Source organism: Triturus cristatus, chromosome 8 (assembly GCF_964204655.1).
Source record: "Triturus cristatus chromosome 8, aTriCri1.1, whole genome shotgun sequence".
NCBI classification, from domain to species: Eukaryota; Metazoa; Chordata; class Amphibia; order Caudata; family Salamandridae; genus Triturus; species Triturus cristatus.
In genome coordinates this window covers 401,729,977-401,752,303 of record NC_140591.1, presented here as the reverse complement: position 1 = coordinate 401,752,303, position 22,327 = coordinate 401,729,977, and the positions used below count along the sequence as shown (strand labels likewise).

General features: G+C 44.6%; 1 protein-coding gene across 1 annotated transcript in view; it reads right to left on the bottom strand.

Annotated features, from left to right (window-relative positions):
- The window catches only part of LOC146802190 (fibrinogen-like protein 1), a 139,903-nt gene extending 117,917 nt beyond the window's left edge, over positions 1-21,986 (bottom strand). The window contains exon 1 of the mRNA XM_085621777.1: positions 21,887-21,986. The gene's annotated coding sequence lies outside the window, so the exon portion shown is untranslated. The remainder of the gene's footprint in view (positions 1-21,886) is intronic.
- Between the last annotated feature and the right edge of the window lie 341 nt (positions 21,987-22,327).

The window sequence follows — 22,327 nt, the reverse complement described above, 5'->3', positions numbered from 1 at the left end:
GTCTGAGCATACCCTGCCAACTTATGGCGAACAAAGCAGTACAAAAGGGGGTGGTGATGGACGGAGCATCAGAACCAATCAAACACTCACACCCAGTCAACAGATCTGGGTTTGATCCATCACCGTTCTTTAGCCCACTCTGCCACCCCAGTTCAGACATGGCAATATGCACATCAGTCTGAACCTGTGCCTCATGGGAACAGTCCAGCCCGAACTGCCAATGGCCGGAATATGAAATGGCAAAAACCAAAGGAAATGATGGACGGAGTGTTGAACATTGCAAGCACTCACCCCCAGTCAACTGATCTGGGTTTAATCCATCACCGTTCTTTAGCCCACTCTGCCACCCCAGTTCAGACATGGCCATATGCAAATCAGTCTGACCCTGTGCCTCATGGGAACAGTCCAGCCCGAACTGCCAAGCCATATCTTCCCTGAACCGGAAACAAGCTTCCTAGGACCGGTTTTTGGCATTTCAGCCGACTTCAGCCAGGCTTGCTTGAATCCAGTGGCAAAGTGAGCAAGGGACTCATGTCTGAGCATACCCTGCCAACTTATGGCGAACAAAGCAAAAACCAAAGGAAATGATGGACGGAGTGTTGAACATTGCAAGCACTCACCCCCAGTCAACTGATCTGGGTTTAATCCATCACCGTTCTTTAGCCCACTCTGCCACCCCAGTTCAGACATGGCCATATGCAAATCAGTCTGACCCTGTGCCTCATGGGAACAGCCCAGCCCGAACTGCCAAGCCATGTCTTCCCTGAACCGGAAACAAGCTTCCTAGGACCGGATTCTGGCATTTCAGCCGTCTTCAGCCAGGCTTGCTTGAATCCAGTGGCAAAGTGAGCAAGGGACTCACGTCTGAGCATACCCTGCCAACTTATGGCGAACAAAGCAAAAACCAAAGGAAATGATGGACGGAGTGTTGAACATTGCCAGCACTCACCCCCAGTCAACTGATCTGGGTTTAATCCATCACCGTTCTTTAGCCCACTCTGCCACCCCAGTTCAGACATGGCCATATGCAAATCAGTCTGACCCTGTGCCTCATGGGAACAGTCCAGCCCGAACTGCCAAGCCATGTCTTCCCTGAACCGGAAACAGGCTTCCTAGGACCGGTTTCTGGCATTTCAGCCGTCTTCAGCCAGGCTTGCTTGAATCCAGTGGCAAAGTGAACAAGGGACTCACGTCTGAGCATACCCTGCCAACTTATGGCGAACAAAGCAAAAACCAAAGGAAATGATGGACGGAGTGTTGAACATTGCAAGCACTCACCCCCAGTCAACTGATCTGGGTTTAATCCATCACCGTTCTTTAGCCCACTCTGCCACCCCAGTTCAGACATGGCCATATGCAAATCAGTCTGACCCTGTGCCTCATGGGAACAGTCCAGCCCGAACTGCCAAGCCATGTCTTCCCTGAACCGGAAACAAGCTTCCTAGGACCGGTTTCTGGCATTTCAGCCGTCTTCAGCCAGGCTTGCTTGAATCCAGTGGCAAAGTGAGCAAGGGACTCACGTCTGAGCATACCCTGCCAACTTATGGCGAACAAAGCAAAAACCAAAGGAAATGATGGACGGAGTGTTGAACATTGCAAGCACTCACCCCCAGTCAACTGATCTGGGTTTAATCCATCACCGTTCTTTAGCCCACTCTGCCACCCCAGTTCAGACATGGCCATATGCAAATCAGTCTGACCCTGTGCCTCATGGGAACAGTCCAGCCCGAACTGCCAAGCCATATCTTCCCTGAACCGGAAACAAGCTTCCTAGGACCGGTTTTTGGCATTTCAGCCGTCTTCAGCCAGGCTTGCTTGAATCCAGTGGCAAAGTGAGCAAGGGACTCATGTCTGAGCATACCCTGCCAACTTATGGCGAACAAAGCAAAAACCAAAGGAAATGATGGACGGAGTGTTGAACATTGCAAGCACTCACCCCCAGTCAACTGATCTGGGTTTAATCCATCACCGTTCTTTAGCCCACTCTGCCACCCCAGTTCAGACATGGCCATATGCAAATCAGTCTGACCCTGTGCCTCATGGGAACAGTCCAGCCCGAACTGCCAAGCCATGTCTTCCCTGAACCGGAAACAAGCTTCCTAGGACCGGATTCTGGCATTTCAGCCGTCTTCAGCCAGGCTTGCTTGAATCCAGTGGCAAAGTGAGCAAGGGACTCACGTCTGAGCATACCCTGCCAACTTATGGCGAACAAAGCAAAAACCAAAGGAAATGATGGACGGAGTGTTGAACATTGCAAGCACTCACCCCCAGTCAACTGATCTGGGTTTAATCCATCACCGTTCTTTAGCCCACTCTGCCACCCCAGTTCAGACATGGCCATATGCAAATCAGTCTGACCCTGTGCCTCATGGGAACAGTCCAGCCCGAACTGCCAAGCCATGTCTTCCCTGAACCGGAAACAAGCTTCCTAGGACCGGTTTCTGGCATTTCAGCCGTCTTCAGCCAGGCTTGCTTGAATCCAGTGGCAAAGTGAGCAAGGGACTCACGTCTGAGCATACCCTGCCAACTTATGGCGAACAAAGCAAAAACCAAAGGAAATGATGGACGGAGTGTTTAACATTGCAAGCACTCACCCCCAGTCAACTGATCTGGGTTTAATCCATCACCGTTCTTTAGCCCACTCTGCCACCCCAGTTCAGACATGGCCATATGCAAACCAGTCTGACCCTGTGCCTCATGGGAACAGTCCAGCCCGAACTGCCAAGCCATGTCTTCCCTGAACCGGAAACAAGCTTCCTAGGACCGGTTTCTGGCATTTCAGCCGTCTTCAGCCAGGCTTGCTTGAATCCAGTGGCAAAGTGAGCAAGGGACTCATGTCTGAGCATACCCTGCCAACTTATGGCGAACAAAGCAAAAACCAAAGGAAATGATGGACAGAGTGTTGAACATTGCAAACACTCACCCCCAGTCAACTGATCTGGGTTTAATCCATCACCGTTCTTTAGCCCACTCTGCCACCCCAGTTCAGACATGGCCATATGCAAATCAGTCTGACCCTGTGCCTCATGGGAACAGTCCAGCCCGAACTGCCAAGCCTGGGGGTGAGTGCTTGCAATGTTCAACACTCCGTCCATCATTTCCTTTGGTTTTTGCTTTGTTCGCCATAAGTTGGCAGGGTATGCTCAGACGTGAGTCCCTTGCTCACTTTGCCACTGGATATAAGCAAGCCTGGCTGAAGACAGCTGAAATGCCAGAAACCGGTCCTAGGAAGCTTGTTTCCGGTCCAGGGAAGACATGGCTTGGCAGTTCGGGCTGGACTGTTCCCATGAGGCACAGGGTCAGACTGATTTGCATATGGCCATGTCTGAACTGGGGTGGCAGAGTGGGCTAAAGAACGGTGATGGATTAAACCCAGATCAGTTGACTGGGGGTGAGTGCTTGCAATGTTCAACACTCCGTCCATCATTTCCTTTGGTTTTTGCTTTGTTCGCCATAAGTTGGCAGGGTATGCTCAGACGTGAGTCCCTTGCTCACTTTGCCACTGGATTTAAGCAAGCCTGGCTGAAGATGGCTGAAATGCCAGAAACCGGTCCTAGGAAGCTTGTTTCCGGTCCAGGGAAGACATGGCCTGGCAGTTCGGGCTGGACTGTTCCCATGAGGCACAGGGTCAGACTGATTTGCATATGGCCATGTCTGAACTGGGGTGGCAGTGTGGGCTAAAGAATGGTGATGGATTAAACCCAGATCAGTTGACTGGGGGTGAGTGCTTGCAATGTTCAACACTCCGTCCATCATTTCCTTTGGTTTTTGCGGAATATGAAATGGCCAGAGCTGCCGAATTTTGAGCTGGGGAACTAAGGGGGTCATTATGATGGCGGGTGGATCGCCACTGCCCGGCCGGCGGTGGCGATCCGCCCGCCATAACAACATGATTTACCCCTCCGCCATATTATCATGGACGGGGGTACTGCGGCAGACAGAAAGTCCGTCCGGCGCTTTCCGCCAGTCGGCAATCGTTACAATTGCTGGTCGTGTGGAGCTGGGGCATAACCATATTATGTTGACGGGTTGACAAGGCCTTTCCATGGCAGAATAGGGCTGGCGGGAATTGCTTTGAGGGCCTGTTGCGGGCCCCGGGTCGGGTGGGCTGCACTTGGGGGGGTACCTATGGTACCTCCCTTCATTGCCATGCACAAGGTGGCAGGCACCGCGCGGTGCCTGTCACGTTGTGCATGGCAATGCACAGCATGCCTATTTGGCATTGGGGCGGGTGCTGCTTAAAGCAGCACCCGCCGCAATGATAAAGATGCGGAATGCAACCGCCAGGGTGGCGGTCGCATCCTAATTGGCGGTGCAGGACCGCCGCACCGCTGGTGGCCGGCCCCAGCACCGCTAGGGTGGGGGCGGACTGAATAATACAATCCTAATAAGCTCCTAAGTTTGATCTCGGCGTCGGCTCAACATCCTGTGATTCTGGGCAAAACACTTAATCTCCCCATGCCTACCAAACATGAATGTGTCCTTGTATGATGTAACCGGTGCTCATGTAAAGTGCTCCAATACCTTTGGGTCGATTTTGTGCTATATAAAACTGCAAAAACAAAAAAAAATCAGAACTTTCTTCCGCTGATATTTGGCACAGAACAAAAGAGCAGTGACGGGAAAGAACAGTTAAGAGTTCCTCCGTCCCTCCATAACAGCTGTCTGCATATTGTGAACTTCTTTGAATAAAGCTCCACCAGCAGTTCTACCACCCACTTTGTACGTATATCATTTCAACACTGTGATGACTGATGGGAATCACTTTCACATTTGGCAGAGTGTCGGTACTGAGGAGACTACAATGTGAGGGTAAGTGGTGTTCTCAACTGCCTGCTAGGGTGCTTTTATTTTTATTTTTTCATTGGGTAGCTGTCCTTCACTACAATGTGGGATTCTGAAAAATCCAAGCATCACACAAAAAACAAGTGTCACTAATGAGCCATGCGCATTCAGCAGGAGAATTTGTAGTATGTAGCTGGTGTTGCATTTAGGAGCACACTGTCACAAAAATATTACTAAAGCATTGTGTGAAAAGATAGCACTTTTCCCATTGAAATGACCGCTAAATTTATACATACAGTTTCACTGATACAACTATGTAATGTACAAAAAATAATGTGTGTAAATTGGGTTTCAGTGAATATTTGCCATTGCGCATTATCAAGAAAAGAGCCTTGATTAGTTTTGATCCTACTAAAATCTTTGTTTCGATCACACTTTAGAATTTCAAAAAATGTGCTTCATTTGTGCTTTCTTAACTGTTTATTTATTTAGAAATATTTGTACAGTTCATTTATTGGTAGTTACGTGTTGTTGTGTGTGAGAAGAAAACTATATCCTAAAGCCTTTCTGTGAAAATTGGGTTGCTGGTTGAGTGGAGTATGATCTCCTCTCAAGCAACAGTCACATCTTTGTCTGGGTGAACCACAAAAGTCACTAATCTAATTCTCTGGTAGCTTGGCACAAAAGCAGACAGGCTTAAATTAGAGGCAATGTATAAAGTATTTATTCAGTACTTCAACAGTAATAATGTAAAAACACAACTAGAAAAATCCTACACTAATTTAGGGAAATGGAGTAAAATGTAATACATTATTTGACACCATAATGACAAATATCCAAGCTATCTGGTTGTGCGAGACTGGGTGAAAGTCACAAGTTCAGGCCAAACGCGACGGGACACGGCTAAATACACAGACCAGGTTAGTTCTACAGAAAAAGCTACCTTGTCAAAGTCAGGCACCAAGAGTCCAGTTCATAAGATCCAGTCCATAAGGTAGGAGGCCACTAATAGCAGGGAGATAAACACAGATGGTTGTCGCTGTAGCATGAACAGCAGGCCGGGTGTCACAGATAATCATTGTTGTAGCACGAAGATACTGTCAGGTGTCGCGGACAGTCGCTGCTGGAGCTTCCTGTTGGCAGTCATCGCAGGTTGTCGATGCTGTAGCGAAAAGAGCAGATCTCGTTTTGCCAGTTGTCATTGGCAGTCGCTGTATCGTGAAGAGTCAGGTTCACTGGAGCTTCGCATTGGCGGTCATCACGGACAGCAAGATCTTGGCGCCAACAGGCCCATTTGCAGTCGCAAAGAGACCAAAAATGACAGGATTTCCACTTTTCTTCACAGGAGGAGCTCAACTGATGTCAACCAAAGATCCAGAACCTGGGAGGTACCTCTAGAGATCAGGAACTCACTCTAGTAGAGGCCAGCAGGGCTCAGGTAGGTCCATTTGCAGTTCCAGTGCCACAGGTCAGCTGGGCAGTTGCAGAAAGGCCTCTGGAGCTTGTTATGTCCCTGTAGCTCAGAATAGAAGGTCAGTCAGCCGCGCCTTGGATTCACTGCGCTGGGATGAAGGAAACAGGCCTTCTTAGACAGCATGGCCGGCATTAGGCAGCAGGGCAGTCCTTCCCTTGTAGTATCCACAGGTCCAGAAGTGTACTAAAGAATTGGGCTAAGGGTCCAATAATTGTACCCAGTGCCAGGTTTGAAGTGGGAGAACCTTTTAGATTTCACCCCACATCGGCCTTGTACCAGGATGTCTGGAGTCACAAAAGGCTAGTATGAAGCAATTTCTTTGTGTGTGTATGCTGAGGCAGCTCCTTTGAAGCCCAAGTGTAGTAGGTGACAGCTCCACCCCTCCCATCATGTCAGAATAGCCCATCCTGCTAACACCCAGTCCCCCTTTCTGATACTGTCAGGGAGAAATACACAAAGGCCAACTACACCTAGTCATGTGACCAAGGATACAGTCTGCAGAAACAAAATAGGACGAGAAAATGCCAACTTTCTAAAAGTTGAATGAAACCACGGTCGCATTCCCTTGTTAGTATTGTAACTTCAAAGTAAACACAAATTTTAGATAAACACTGGGTGCTGTAGGGTATCACCTCCTGATCATTGAGGCGTGGTTAATGCTACAAGACCAAAATCCTTCACCACTGGAAGGGTCATCCATATAAGCACTCCACTGCGAACTAAATTCGCTTTTCAAACAGTCAATAATCCAGTCATTAAATGTAGTTGTCATTTATTCCAATCTTGATTCAAAAGTGTAGAATTTTTATTCGATGCAACAGTATCTATATCAATCCACACTTGTTTTTCAAACAGTCCATTATGCGAGCTGTATACACAATCACAGGAATATCAATCCCCGATGCATTTCGGGACTGGCCCTTCCTCAGGGGATTCTCCCTGTAAATAAGAATTAACGCTCTTTAAAACCCAGTGCTGAATGCGTATTGAAATGAATGAACTAACTGTAATGGTCTATTATATGTATCTAAAAAAGGAGGACAAAGCTCCAACGACACATCAATACCAATTGCAAAATCAACCAGGAGTCAGAGAATTTAGTCATAAATATGTCTCAGACGGAATTGTCTGCTTTCCAAACTCAGACACTACAGAAAGGACTATCATATGTTACCACCTATGAATCTAATGAATTAGAAACACAAATTTGCATGTTTAAATTTATGCGAACTTTACGTCTAAAATATTTCTTCACGCACATAGTTACATCAGACACATCTGAAAATCGAGGCACTCTACTGAATTTAAAACCGGACAGTACATTTCAAGTGCCTGTGAGCCATAAAGGTTTTGATTTGTTTGAAACGGTTGTACAAAAAGAACTACAACATTTATTCAAAACCAAGATGACTAGACGACAGAATCTGACATTCAAAGAACGATTGCCAATCTTGCTAAGAACGACAAAATTACATGTTGCAAAGCGGACAAAGGAGGGGCGCTAGTTGTCCTGGACACCTCGTTTTATCTTGACAGTGTACAATCGCATGTTTCGGATGAAAATGTATACATGAAGTTGAACTTCAATCCAACTCTTGCATTCACCAAAATACTAACTACAATCGTCGATAAGGCATTGAACGCAGAGATTATCAATGAAAGGGATAAAAAATATCTTATCAAACAAAATCCAAGTATACCATATTTGTTTATGATCCCGAAAAATTCATAAAAATCTACATAACCCTCCCTTCAGTAAGCACTCGGAATTCGCTACATGAACCCATCGGAAATATATAGATCGACATTTAAAACATGACCACATATCTACAGGATACTACAGATTTTTTGATGAAGTTGGGCAAACTAGAGTTGCAGGAAGACATTGAATACATCTTATGTACTATAGACGTAATATCGTTATACACCTCGATTCCACACAACTTAGGCCTACAAGCAATGGAATTTTTTCTTTTAAAAAGTGATAAAAGTGATGATTTGAAAGTTTTTTTACTTGAGCTTATGCATTTCACCTTATATCACAGTTATTTTACCTGGCAGAATGAATTCTTTACTCAATTGAATGGCACTTCCATGGGCAATTGCGCTGCTCCAGCATATGCGAATTTGTTTATGCATCACTTTGAACTCGAACATATTTTGTCAAAAGACACATGGATAAACAATACCGTCATGTTTTTACGATACATCAACAACATATTCTTAATTTGGAAAAGATCAGAGAATCATTTACTGGAGGCGATTCATGAGTTGAATACCATAGATGAAAGAATACAATTCACGCATACCTTGCATAAAGACAAGATCCCGTTCTTAGATGTGGATGTTCAAATTGTAAATCAAAAAATTATAACATCAGTATTTACCAAGCCTACAGATAGAAACAATTTTCTACACTTTTCAAGTTTTCATCAGATGAGTTTGAAAAACACACCTACCATACTCGCAATTATTAAGAATACGAAGAATTTCATCTACAGAAGAATTGTATGATGAAAACAAAGATAAACTATTAACTAAGTTCAAACATAGATCATATCCAGATGAGATTTTACAAGCAGCAACTAAAAGAGTCAACCAAAAAGACAGATCTGATCTTTTAAAAATCAAGAAACCCACAGTCAAACAACCACAAAGAATGGTATTTGTTTCGAAATATTCGACCAGAAGTCAAAAAATCAAACAAATAATTACCAAATATTGGCCATTATTACAAGCGGAAACTGATTTTAAAGGCATCTTTGAACAAAATCCCATCTTCGCATAGCAACGTACATCTAATCCACAACATTTGCTAAAGCAGAAGGACACTGGCTTAAAACAGACACACATGGGCACATCCCCATGTCTTAACTGCGGGAGCTGCAATAATACCATAAGAGGCACGATGTTGAGACACCCAACACAAGGGACTCCCATAAATTTACATGTGACAGCAACTTGCGATACAAGCTACGTGGTATACCTTTTAAAATGTCCGTGTGGACTCACTTATGTGGGGAAAACTGAACGAAAAATTAAAACTCGCCTAACTGAACATAAAAGCAATATAAGGTTGAGAAATCCTAAATCTACAATAGCAGTGCACATTCAAGAAAAAAAACATAACATTAGTCTACTTCGCTACCTAATTTTGGAGCAGATTCCATTGAAAGAAGGCAGAGACAATAAGAAATTTCTATTGCAACGGTAACTATTTTGGATTTATAAATTGAATTCACTACATCTAAAGGGGCTTAATGATCGTGTGGAGTTCAGTTGTCATTTATAATTGTTTTGTACCGGGGCAAGATGGCCGCGAGTGAGCTGTGCTAAGCGGTCGCACATAACCTCTCTCTCCCATCTGGAAATGTAGTTATTGCTACTACTATTGGAGCTGGAGCAATTTGATAATAACCGGACCTACTGATGTTTACACTTACTTCGGAGGTTAAGGAGTATATAATATCAGAATTGCATCGGCTGAGAGAAAGCTGGAGAAGATTTGCCCGGGCCGTGGAGTGTATAAAGCTGAAATATACACAGTTTGGCGCAATGCCGCCTCGGCCCGCAAAAAGCGATAAAACTAAAGAAAAGGTAAAGACAAAGGAGCAAATAGAAGATTGTAATGCTCTCCCACAGGATCATGCCGAGATAACTACCCTCGATATTAGTACTAAGGAACCAGGAGTGATTCGGAAGGCGATACAGCAGCTGAATAAGAAGACCACGGAAACACGAAGAGGGGAGAAGGCTGATTTACTCGGAACTAATGCAACAGGGTCCCAATCGGGCGATGCCAAGAGCAAGCCGCCCTTCAAACATGCTCCGACCACGGCGGATAAATCTGACAGAGGGGATAGAAGTAAAATCAAGCCTAAACCCCGAGAGACCCCCCTTAGGCAACCCACCTTGACGGAGGCATTCTCCGGCCATCACGGGCTAGCAGGGAATCAAACGCCAAACGGAGTCGGCTGTCATAGAACTGGAGGCAGTGAACCGGGGAGCGTCCTCGAGGACGCGGCAGACGCTGGAGGCGCGTCAGCTACAGACGCTCCAGCTGCTAAGCAACACCAACAGCAGAAGGCTCAGCAGTCTGTGGGAGAGCGCGAGCATGAGGCATTGGAGCTTGCACTGAATCTTGGTGTGGCCTCTCCGGTAGGACCTCTCGGTACTGAGCGGGGTGAGTTTGGACATGCAAATTCTGGTGAGAGGGAAAGTGGGGATAAGGAGAACGATATGTTGAGTGCCATTTTGGTACTTGAAGCTGAGTTAAGTGCCCCCCAAAACTCCCCCAAAACCTCCAAAAAACCCCGAACCCCCCCGAATAAAGCCCTGGCTACCTGGGGAAGCTCTACTAGCCTGGGGAGGGAGAGGGGGGGGGGAAGAAGAAAAAAAAGAGACAAATAAGCAGAAAGTACACGATCCTAGAGAGGGGAGAACTGAAAAGGCTGAGGTTGGCTCAGGTGAAGGAGAGAGATTCTTTTCACTTAACGAGGACTCTGATTCTGTACAATCAAGTGGTGAGCTTTCAGAGGAGCAAGACGATGAGGAAGATGAAGAAGTATTGCTCTCAGACACCAATTCCTCTGGGGAGGATATAGCTACAGCAAGAGACTCAACTCTGAGAAAGAGACAGTTAAAGCCTAAGCCAAAAAATACACAGAATGGCGGATTGGGAGAAACCGAAAAAGGGCTGCTTTGGGATTATTCGGCCACTACCCAGGTGTATCAAGCTGAAGATACTAATGAGCCAGGGAAACAATCTGCTTCTCTTGATATGCTGTTTAGCACGCTGAAACAGATGCAAGCAGAGGCCAGAGCCGTGAGTCGGAAAGCAAGACAAGATGCTAAGAAAATACAAGCCTCACTAAGAAAGACAAATAAACTTTATGAGGACTTGGTGGGGAGAGTTACTGAGGTGGAGGAGCGTACGAGCAAGCTCGAAGACGACTACAGTAACTGGCAAAACTTTAAAGAGGCACAAGGGAAGATGGCTCAGGACTTCCAGTGGAAAATGGAGGACTTTGAAAACCGCCAAAGGCGGAATAACATCAGAATTCTGGGTGTGGAGGAGGGTTTGGAAGGGCAAGACGCAAGGAACTATGTGATTAACTTACTTAGAGGGGCATTTCCAGAGTCCCAGTGGCAGTGGGACAGGGAAGTCCAGAGAGCGCACAGATTTCCCTTCACACTCAGAAAAGAGCAGGGGGGTAGTGGAGGTAGGAAAACCGCTTTTCCAAGAGCTATCCTAGTATATTTAGGACATTTTCTATTAAGGCAGGAGATAATTGAGAAAGCTAGACCGGATTCTAAGAGGTCATTTGAGGGTATCTCCTTCTTCGCCAGGCCGGATTTCTGCCATGTCACTGTTGAACGGAGGTGGAGGCTGAGGCAGTTGATTTCTAAATTTCAAGGGCTGGGTTCAGAGGCTTACCTATTGTTCCCTGCTAAATTAAAAGTGGTTACTAGAGGGAGAGTTATGATATTCTTCTCAGAGATTAAAGCCCAGCAGTACATAGATGAGCTGAAGAATCAACGTTCGTAAGGAAAGAAGGGATGGGAGAGGGGACGCGATTGTTACGGCTCACTCCGACTACACATAGGTCCTGTGGACCTATTTGCCTGTACCAGGGGGGGGGGTGGGGGGGGTGGGTTAGGGTGGAGGGATACACCACAAGGGTTAAAATTCGGGAATCAATTGGGCTTGATAATGCACATTGCTTTGTTATTTTTTGGTTTATGGGAGACATCGCGCATACAATCTAGATCGTGTAGACAATGTCAAATGATTGTAGATTGGTATACCTTTTGGTTAAATAAGGTTAAGTTAGACTTGAGTAAGTATTTTTTTTTGATACCCTTTAATGCCCTGTAGAATTGCCTCGATCAATGTATGTGGACTTAACGATCCTAGGAAAAGGGCAAAGGTAGCAGGGTTACTGAGATTTTTACAGCTAGATCTGGTATGTCTGCAGGAGACTCATATCGAAGTAGCGCAGATATACCTTTTGAAACAATTGGGATTCGATGTATTAGTGGCAAGTAAACAAAATACCAGAACCAGGGGGGTAGCAATACTAGGAAGATTTAAGGATCTGGTGGTGTATAGGAAAAAGGAGGATCAGTGGGGAAGATGGGTTATGGTGGATTTATGTTGGAAGGGGACACGGTTTACTTTAGTAACCATATATGGTTCTACTGGAGACAACCCTGATATTTGGCAATTTATGGATATGGAATTATCGCAGTGGCCGGAACCTATTATATGCTGTGGGGACTTTAATATCCATGACCCAACAAGCTCTTTTATAGCACCTAGGGGGAGGTATTTAGGGAGAAAGAAAAAATCATACAGAGCTCTTGCTGATATGGTCCAGCATAATTCTCTTGGAGACCCATGGATGAAATATCACCCCCTTTTAGATGGTAGCACCTTTTTTTCCCTGCCACATAAAGTATTGGTTAGGTTAGATTATTTTTTAATTTCTAACTCTTTAATCCATCACTCAAAAATAGAGAAACAACCTAGGATTATATCTGATCATAATCCCCTTGTTTTAACACTGAATATCACTCAGATAAGTACTATAAAAGCTCAATGGACCTTTGAACGCAGTTTACTAAAAGATGAGGCATATCAGAGACATATGGAAAGGTGGATAATAAAATATTGGGAGGATAATAGAGGCACGGCACCACCAGGTGTAGTTTGGGATTGTTTTAAGGCTGGGGTCCGAGGGGAAACTATGAGCTTTGTGATAGCGAGACAGAAAAGGGAGAGAGGACACCTAGAAGATATAAGGCTCAAGTTATACATAGCGGAAGAAAATTTGGTTATAGGCACAACGCAGGGAATCCCGCTGGATGCCTATATCTTAAGATTGGTTACTCTTAAGGGAGATGCTATGGAAGGTATTATCTCAAAAGCTGCTGAAAAATATCTGGCACACAAACAGGATACTTATGAACTTAGCGAGAAAGTTGGACATATTCTAGCGGTTAGAACTAGACAGCGTACAACAAATGCTGATATTAAGGAGATTCAGGACCTACAGGGAAATTTGGGCACTGATTCAGATTTTATCAGAAAGTCTTTCCATAAATTTTACACTAATTTGTACTCGTCGGAGGGCCTAAGGGATTCAATTGATATAGAAAGATATCTGGGCGATGTTTGTTCGGATGTTTTACTGCCAGAAGATAGAGAGATATTAGATGCCCCTTTCCAGTTAGATGAGATTAGTAGGGCAATGGAAAGTCTTCCCTCTGGGAAAGCCGCTGGACCAGACCAGATTCCGGTGGAATTTTACAAATCGTTTCATAATAAGGTACTTGGTGAGATGTTTAATATAATGCTACATACGCAGCAAGGAGGTTCCCCGCCGGAGACTTGGGGGGGCGGATATTGTAGTTATACCAAAAAAAGGGAAGCCTCCTATATATCCGGCCTCATATAGACCGATTACCCTCATGAACTCTGATGTTAAAATCTACTCTAAAATTCTGGCGACAAGGCTTGCGGAGAATATAGAGCAGCTTGTAACCCCATCGCAACATGGCTTTATTCCAGGCAAGGGAACCACCCAACATGTGAGGACAGTCATCACAATGCTTGATGCTGCATGAACACTGTGCGACCCTATGGCAGCACTCTTTTTAGACGCTGAAAAAGCCTTCGATAGGGTCGCCTGGGAATATCTTTGGGCAGTTCTAAGATGGAGTGGTATGGGGGAAGGGTATATAACAGCTATCCAAGCTTTGTATAAAAGACCTACTGCCAGAATTAGAGTGAATAGAGGGTATACAGAGGTAGTTAAAATCTTTAGGGGGACAAGACAGGGCTGCCCCTCGTCCCCCCTCCTTTTCGCATTCTTTCTTGAACCTTTTTTAAGACACCTGGACAGAAATGATGGGATTCGCCCAATGGTTTTGAATGGCAGAACAGTAAAAATTCTCGCATATGCCGACGACGTGGCTAAATTAACCCCTGACCCGGATATGGCTATAATGGAGGTAGAACGTGAAGCCACTAAGTTTGGACAACTGTCAGGTTATAGTTTGAATAAATCAAAGACCTTGATAGTTAAGAATAAGTACACCTTATGTGCCGATTCCAGGGTGGTGCCATCAGCTATGTATCTTGGTATAGTAATTACAGCTAACATCGATGTTATTGTTGAGGAAAATATTTCCCCTGTCTTGGCTAAAGTAAAAGTAGACCTAGATAGAGCAAATAATTTACATCTCTCCTTAGTTGGGGTCACTAATATGGTGAAAATGACGATCTTGCCTAAGTTGCTGTATTTATTTAGAACAATACCATTATATTTTGAATGTAAATGGTTTAATATACTGGAGGGTATTCTTAATAGATTTATATGGGCGCACGGGAAAACGCGCAGAGCATATAGATTTATGTCACTACCCAGAGAAAGAGGAGGATGGGGAGCACCGGATTTCAGACTGTATTATATGGCAACTGCCCTTCAGTATATGCAGGGTTTGATTGGAGGAGGGGGGATCTTACAGAAAGTCACTTCCTCATCGACTGATGTTTATTCAGTTCTACTGGGTCAAGAGACAGAAAATTGTTTGTTAAAATATACTGATTTCGGGAGCCTCAAAAGAAAACAGTTTAAAACTTTAGCGGCGGCTATTAAAGTATGGAACGCTTTTTTGAAAAAAATGGGGCTGGGTAGATACCATAGCTACATCAGATTATATAACAATAGATCCTTCCCCGCTGAAATTTTTTCAGATTCAGTCATGTCTGGCTGGGATCAAAAAGGTATAAAGCAAATTGGGGACTTAAAAGACTTAGGGGGAATACTACAGTTTAGTGTGTTGGCAAGGACATTCGATTTAAGGAACAGGGACTTCTTTAAATATCTGCAGATAAGGAGCTTTCTGGGCAACAAACAGGGTGGCGTAGCAGGGTTTCAAACCAACGACTTACTCGAGACTCTAACTACCGGTGGCCAGCATACGATTAGATCAGCGTATGCTTTATTAGTCCAAACTAAAGTGGATGATCTGGATAAATATAAACATAAGTGGACGGAGAAACTTCAATGTGAAATTAATGATTTCCAGGAGTCGTTGGAGTTGGGATGTACTATACTGTGCTCGGCTCCCCTGCAATCGCAACATTATAAAACATTGTTTTCACTGTACTATACACCAGACAGAATAGCTAAATGGGGTGGTACGAACGGGACCACCTGCCCTCGTTGCAGCTCAGTTAATGCAGATATAATACATATGTTCGCCACCTGTCCTCAATTATATACGCTAATTAGGGACATTGAGAATTTTTTGGCTCAGGCACTAGGCTTACAGATAGTACTAAACCCTACGTTGATATTGTTGGGTATAGGGCGGATGGAGAACAATAGGAATACTGATAAAGAATTTCTATTTATGATTATGGCTGTTTATAGATTAACTTTAGCTAGGGCCTGGCTTGATAAAACCCCCCCCGCATATGCAAATATGGCTGGCGAACTTAATTTCTACATTTAATTTGGAAAAACCTATATATGCCAGGAAGGGAAGAGCTGGGAGAGCTCTAGGTGTAAGAATTTGGAACCCATTAGCACATTGGAGCGAAGGGATAGGGTAGAGAGTGGAGGGCTTAGGGGGGCTCTCGGTTCTTGGTTTTCTGGTTTTTTCTATTTCTTTTCTTGAATTCTTTATGTACTAAGAGTAACCATGGTATGACGTGTTTTATTGTATGAGTAACTCCCAATGTTAAATATGATATTTTGGATTGCAAAATATGTATTGATGAATATAATGTGCAATATGGAAAATAAAATAAAAATATTAAAAAAAATAATAATAATAATTGTTTTGTACCACATTTAGTGCGTTTACCTTGTTTATACCAGTACAGCGCTAGCATGTCCTCATAAGGCATTATTGCAGTAATTAACTGACCATGACGTTAATTTGCATTTAAAAAAAAAAACAAAAATTCAATGATGAATAGTATTCTATTATCAAGATATATTATGACTATTATGTTGTCTAATCAGGCATTGGTATATGATTTATTTGTAGGTACATTGTTGCACAACATATTCACATTTCGTTCCCTTGTTGAGAACTTTATTAGATTTCATGACCGACACACATTCACTACGGAGCGCTACTAATTTTCGGAGATCACGTCTTTTTAGCCCACTTTCGATCTCTATGATTTCTAGTCGGAAGCGTTGCACTTCCGGGATTAAGAGTATTTGTTCCGGGGCACCTAACACACCGGGTTATTGACCCGAGCACACGGTAAACTACAGACGCCAGGCACAGGTCACTACCGGTTAACGCCGCATTGCATTTAGTATGTTCCGCCACATCGTGCATGACGTTTTCTTTATTTGCACTACTTTTCCAAATAATCGTGGTACACTGTACTTGGGTGCACTGGCACAAGTTCCAGTCAAAGTATGCGCTATTATTCACAGGGGTCCCGTTACACTTTATTTGTTTGATCTGATTTTGGGGAAGCACTTGTGAGATACCATTAGTTAACATCTTCACACTAATGTCGTTTTCCTTTTACAGTGTGCGCACCACACGGTATATTCTTTTAGTTGTTTCACGTTGGTTACATGCAATTAATGTCACTTCACAATTACGCTTTGGAATGTTTTCTTTTACACCGGGTCACTTTGTTTAGAAACGGTTTCTATTTTGAAGCATTCCCTCTTATATCCGTCACAACTTTTGAGATTCACATCCTAAATTGCACATTTTTTAGATACATATAATTGACCATTACAGTTAATTCATTCAGTTCAATACGCATTTAGCTCTGGGTTTTAAAGAGCGTTCATTCTTATTTACAGGGAGAACCCCCTGAGGAAGGGCCAGTCCCGAAATGCATCGGGGATTGATATTCCTGTGATTGTGTAAACAGCTCGCATAATGGACTGTTTGAAAAACAAGTGTGGATTGATATAGATACTGTTGCATCGAATAAAAATTCTACACTTTTGAATCAAGATTGGAATAAATTATCGTGTTTATTTCGATGCAAAACTGTCGTATAAATTGGGGAGACGACTGGACACGCTCTGCCTACGACACTGTCACCAGATAGGTACATTCATACATATTCTATGGACATGCCCCCACATTCAACAATATTGGATAGACGTCACCCGACAGATGGCGAGGCCCATTGGTAAGCCCTTATCCCCCTCTCCCCAACTCTGTCTACTTAATGTTTGGGAGGCTACAGACCTTACCCAGGCGGAACAAACATGGTCTGTCATGGGTTGGACCATTGCTAAGAGGAATATTGCCCAGAAATGGGAGGTAGACACCATACCGCAGCTACGGGTTTGGGCCGCTGATATGGATCATGCCATGGTGGCGGAGAAAACTGTGTACAAAAGCCGAAGCTGCCCGCGGAAATGGGATCACAAGTGGGTACGATGGAACAAATACCGGGGGGACATCTGTATTTCTCCTACGGTGGAGCTTAGGAGGGAGAGACTGGCTACATTGGAGAAAGTTGGGGCAGGCGCGGTGACTTGAAACCCTCAGGCCACCAGACATACGATGTGCACGGGGGGCTCCCCGATCCTAACATGTACATGTAATCCACTTTGTACTGTCTCACTAATTGATCTGATCTAATTCTTGCTGCCCTGAATATATGGTCTGTTATCTTCAGCGTCTGAATGTATACTTCGTTTGTGGAGGTTCTCATCAATGTGTCATTACTGCTGCTATTTTGTGGTTTTTATTTTCAATAAAAATTGTTATACAAAAAAAAAAAGATTGGAATAAATTACAACTACATTTAATGACTGGATTATTGACTGTTTGAAAAGCGAATTTAGTTTGCAGTGGAGTTGCTTATATGGGTGACCCTTCCAGTGGTGAAGGATTTTGGTCTTGTAACTTTCTAAAAGTGGCATTTTAAGAATTGTGACTTAAAATCTGACTCTGCCATTAAAGAGTTTTTTAACTACTAAGTGTATATGAATGGTCGTTTCTTAGAATTCATGGAAACCGTGTATATAACTATTCACCTTGTATATTCACATTTTGGTTCCATTTTTCACTTGGGGACACAATGCACAAATATTTGCGTTTTTGACTGAAAAGATGTGTACATATAATTCTCTGTTTTTTCTATAAAATATGTTACACTGAACCAACTGTGTGAACGGTTTCTTGCCCTTTGACATTACTGCAACCTTCATATTGCGATATTGCGTATATATTGCTTAAATCAGTTCCATTAGTCCACAGGAACCGCTGTTTCCTTATATATACCTAGTACCCTGGTTCCGTTGTGAGTAGGGTTCCCCTGTTCTTCCCCTCTGCCCACAGGATGACCTGGGGATATGCATTCCAAGGCCATGGAGCTTCAAAGAGCCCCACTGTCTTTGGTACATAAATCTGGATTCTCTCACAAGAGAGGAAACCGACCCCCTTTGTCCAGAGCCCTTTGGCACCTGGGCAGGCAGGAAAATTAGCTAGGCAAGACAGGCGTGTCCCCCCTCAGGCGAGCTCCGCCCCTGAACTGGGCTACCTGAAGTGGATGCGACTTTTCAGAAATGACCATCTTGGTGATGGCAAATTTAGGATCTTTGGGGCAGATGTATGCCCAGTTCCCCCAGGAAGTGGTCATATAGGGTGTGTAGTGACCCCAATGGTAAGTAGCCCATTGGCTACGACCCTATACTCCCCTAACTCCCCTAAATTCAGTAGTTAGGAGAGCCCTGGCACCAGGAAAGGCAATCCTGCCACCCAACAGAAGAAGAAGGGCCAAAGAGCCATGAAAGCAAGAACTGCAAAAGAAGCAACTGACTTGGCACCAGCCCTGCCCTCCTGTTCACCTATTCTTGACAATTGTACTAAATGAATCTCACCATGTAAGCTGCTGATCCTCCAAAGCCTGTGAGGAATTCCAGCACTTCTCCAAAGACTCTGGAGCTCCTGTGGAACAACAGAGCTGTTCCTCTGCATCTTGCAGGTACCAAAGACTGAGCTGTGAGGCTCCACATCGGCGAAAACCCAACACTAGAAAGCACCACTGCATCGAGCTGCCTAGCCTGAGCTGAAGTGGGCCAATGGTGCCAGCGTGGCCCGAGATCCTGACGGCCTATGAAAAAGAAGGACACTAAAGAGTCGCGAAAGCAGGAGACCGAGGACAAGCAACTGGCTTGGAACCAGCCCTGCTGGCCTGTCTGCTGTTCGCTATCAAAACTGTGCCAGAGATGTCGTGTCCTGCAGCTGTTGTGCCTCCAGAGCCTGAGAGGACTGCCTGCCTTCAATAAAGACTCAAAAATACCCGTGGAGCATCGGTGCTGCTTCCCTGTGTCTGGCAGGCACCTCAAAGAAGACTGTGAGTGCTTCGGACTGACAAAACCTGACACCACAAAACGCCCTTCACCCGTGCTTCCGAGCCCGGGCTGAACTGGGCCAACAGTGCCAGCGTGGTTCCCCAGCCCTCCAGAGACAAAGCTCACCTTGGACTTGCCCACTGTGAACTTTCCAACGCCGCCTGCAGCCTCTGTTTGCAGGCCCCCTCTACTATCAGTGTTGCCGGTGACGAAAATCCGATGCCTAAAGACACCTTTGCACCCACCTCCCTTAGCCCCTGGAGAAAAGGACCAAAGCTGCTCCCACATCCACGAGAATCATAAGAGTTGAGCCCCCTGTTTGTTCAGCCCGGTTAGTCCCCCAGTCCGAACCTGTATCCTCTCTTCCGACGGTCTGATCTCCATAGATTTGAATAGGGCACCCAAAGCTTTAAGGCACCTCTGCACCCGGCCGACCCAGTGCTGCCCAAAGTGAACAGTTGGTGCTGCCGTGGACCCTGCCCCATACACACCTTAAGTCCAGAAGTTTGGTCACGTAAGTTGCTGTTGAGTGCCAAAAGCAATACATGTTTTTTCTCCAGAGGTTAACATTACCTCAAAGTGCTTCAAATCGTATTTAAAGTATCAAAATTACCCGACACTGAAAAACACATATCTGCACCCGCATGCCTCAGTGCCTCTCGAGGTAACCTATTGGTGTTGCCTGGGATCTTGCCCTATACTCACCTTAAGACCTGAGGAAGGGTCCTGTAACTCATTGTTAAGTGGCCGAATGCAGCGTATGTTTGCTTCCTAAGTTTACATTGCCACAAAGTGCTTCAATTACTATTTTGAGGTATCAAAAACATGTTTTCTTCAAACCTGCTATTTTAAAAAGTACTTACCTGATTTTGATGATCTTGGTACCTAAAGTTATACAAGGATAAGTGTTATTTTTATAAATTGATACGGATCTCCTTATTGAGTCGTGTGTGTCAATTATTGGCTGTGTATGTGCAGGGGCAGTCTAACACTCCTCTCTGATAAGCTTAAGGCTGCTCGACCACACTACCCTCTAAGAGAGCGCCTTGGGATTGGTAGAGCAAGCCCCTGGCCACTAGAAAGGGAAACCCTGGATTCTTGGCACAGTATACCTCTTTTTGGTTTACTATATAAAGAGCCAGCTTCCTACATTGGTGGGGCAGCGGTGGGACACAAGACTTGACATCTGCTGCATCACATGGTTAATGGGTGATTCCACTAGGGAATCCAATATTCTTTCAGTCTAAAACATTTTTTTTTATTCCAATTTTTTTCTAAAATGTTTAAAATCTAGCTGTTAGGATGCGCTAAGTCCCACAGTGGCACTATTGAGAATTTTAAAAAATGAACGTTAGTTTGGCCTTGAGAAATTACTTAGAATTGTTTTAGTTTTCTAAAAAGGTCCCAACTACTTTAATACCATGTCTGAGGCAGGTCTGTCCCAGGAGCTCAACTTGGGGCCCTACAGGAACTTTATATTGTCTCAACTTAAGTCTCTCTGTCGAGCATGGAACCTCACCAGGGGACCTAGACCCAGGAAGGCACATCTGCAAAGGCTGCTCGCAGAAAATGCTAGGTCCCTGGCTGAGGAAGAAACCCCTGTTCGAGAAGGAGCAGAGGATGCTGAGGTGGATGACGTCAACGACGATTCCGACAGCAATCCCACCGAAAGCAACACTGTGGGTACTGACGGTACCTCAAGAGAAATAAACAGTGAAGATGCAAATCTTCAAAACCTAGCCAAGAGGATAGCCTGGACTCTTTGCAGGGTATACCTCTTTCTGGTACACCACTTAAAGAGCCAGCTTCCTACAGTACGAAAATTGGCTTTCACGTAACAGAACTAGAACCGAGCTGCTTTTGACTGCGTCACAAATGTCTGCTCTTAATGCGCTGACACAGCCTGACAGAAATACCAGACACAAAGCAAAAGTAAAATACCTAAAACTTACATTTTATTTATATAATGAAACGTGACTAAGATAATGCACTCAAAAGGCAGCCTGTATGTTTCAACCAGTACTGTGCTGGCAGCTTATATTCCTGTGGACTGCGAGGGCGGATTTAGGAACTGCATTATGTAACTCAGCAAAACTTTTTTCATCTGACCGAAATGAGCGGGAGTCTTTGCACTAAGCCGGGGACAGGCCTCTTCGTTCATGCAGAAGTTGGTTGAAAACGAAATGACGGAACGCGCATGTTCCTTAAACTATAAAGTCATACAGCAATCAGCTAAGCGGTCGTAAAATGTCTAGTTTACCTGACGCCATAGACTTCCTGGACCTTGTACGTTGCGTTTTGTTCAGACCGCCGCTTCCCGAAAATGCAGGCGGAAGTATGAGGGGATGTTTAGGGTTGTGTTTTAGTGTAGTGACGTATTCCAGATGGTCCACATTAAGTGCAAAGATCTTTTTGTTTTGTTCAGGCTACTTCAAACATTCCATGAAAGATATTTGGAGAATTTCATTTTGTTCCGTGATCATGCAGTTTTCGTACACTATTCTATGTCTATTTTTCTTGCAGCTGTGTTTGGGTGGCCTGGTGCTGCACCACTAGTACCCTTTGTGTACGTAGTGCTTAATCTGAGGCTGTGTTTACAGATGGGGCCCACCGGCACTATTTTTTTCGTTCAGGAATTATTATTTTACAATCAGACTTGTAACAAGATAGACAGGCAGGAAAGGGGGGAAAGAAGAGGGAG